At 40.6% G+C, this 1,536-nt stretch overlaps 1 protein-coding gene across 7 annotated transcripts in view; it reads right to left on the bottom strand.

Moving 5' to 3' along the window:
• MAP4 (microtubule-associated protein 4) overlaps positions 1 to 1,536 on the bottom strand; it is a 160,215-nt gene that overhangs the window by 120,576 nt on the left and 38,103 nt on the right. The window lies entirely within an intron of this gene.

The raw sequence follows: 1,536 nt of genomic DNA, 5'->3' as shown, positions 1-1,536 counted from the left end.
TCTGGTGAATCCTCTCACTGCAGCTGCACCTCTAGCCTGTACCCCAGTTCTGTATGAATAAATAAAAAAATCTTAAAAAAAAAAAAAAAAAAAAAAGAATTAGGTCTCTCCTGACTTACTACTATTCTGGAAGCTTTTACCCAGTAAGACTTCCATGGTATATTTAGAATTTTAAAATATTATTCCAACATTTGCTACAGTACCACAAAAAGGCAGCAAGACAATTTCTCATATAAACACAAAGAACCATAAATTTCATTGTTAAAGATTTATTTTATTTATGCATAGAAAAACTGGGGTCTAAACCGGAGGTATGAAGGGTAAGAGGATTCACCAGAGACACAACGGGGAACAGAACAGGGAGATGCACTGAAATACACTGATGAGAGGAGCAGCGGGGGGACAGGAGAGGTCTGCGAGACCATGTGGGTCAGTCAGCTCCCCAGCTGGGGATCGAACTCATGCCACAGTGGACAGTGATAGCTTCATAGCACTGAGACTTTAACTTTAACCCCTGCTCCACAAGGGAGGCCTGGACCTTAAATTTCTACAAAAATGCTGCTGGAAATCTCTAGAGATACATCACAAATATTATTGATACTGTTGCTCACATTCTGAATTCTATCAGTTAAATATGATTGAAATCATTTAAAACTTTTGTATACCACAGCAAAATACATAAAACTTTACAGAACTTGTTACTCTATTATTCTTTTTCTTTAAATTATTTGAAAAGTATTCTATTTATTACATAAAAATGGTATCTATGTTCATTTTTATGAAAAGTTATCATAAGCACTAAGTCCACAGTTAAATATATAGTCTCTGATTATGCCTTTATTTTTTTTTTTAAAGATTTATTTACTTGTGCATACAGAACTGGGGTATAGGCCAGAGATGCAGGGGTAGTGAGAGGATTCACCAGACACAGAGTGGGGAGCAGAACAGGCAGAACTACCAAAATACACTGCTATGGGGTGCAGTGTGTGGGTCAGGAGAGGTCTGCCACGCCATGTGGTCACCTCCGGGGCGGGCAGGGTTCAAATTCATGCTGAAGTGGCTTTAGCTTCTCAGTGCTGTGCTTTAACCCATAGTGCCACCAGGGAGGGCCTATGCATTTATTTTTATAGAAAGAAAAAACAAGTTTTTAACAATAACTCAAGGCATATTTAAAATAATTCATCACTAGAGCCTCCCTGGTGGTGCAAGAGAGTTCAGTCCCAGCTATCAGCAGCCACTGCTGCAAGAGTTCTAAGCCCAGCCAGAGATCTATGCCCCATGGGAGACCTTCCTCAGCAGTGGATTTCAATCAATTTGCCCATTCTGCTCCCCACTCTGTCTCTGGTGTGTCCACATGGTGCAGCAGCTCTCCTATCTCTCCCACTGCACCACTCAGCAATGTACTTTGTCTATCTGCCCGTTCTGCTCCCCACACTGTTTCTGGTGAATCCTCTCACTGCAGCTGCACCTCTAGCCTGTACCCCATTTCTATATGAATAAATAATCTTTTTTTAAAAAAATTCATTGGGACCTCCC

The sequence above is a fragment of the Condylura cristata genome, unplaced genomic scaffold, assembly GCF_000260355.1.
Source record: "Condylura cristata isolate star-nosed mole 26May11 unplaced genomic scaffold, ConCri1.0 scaffold00004, whole genome shotgun sequence".
NCBI classification, from domain to species: Eukaryota; Metazoa; Chordata; class Mammalia; order Eulipotyphla; family Talpidae; genus Condylura; species Condylura cristata.
Note: the sequence above shows the minus strand (reverse complement) of the source record. Positions and strands in the feature narration are given on the sequence as shown.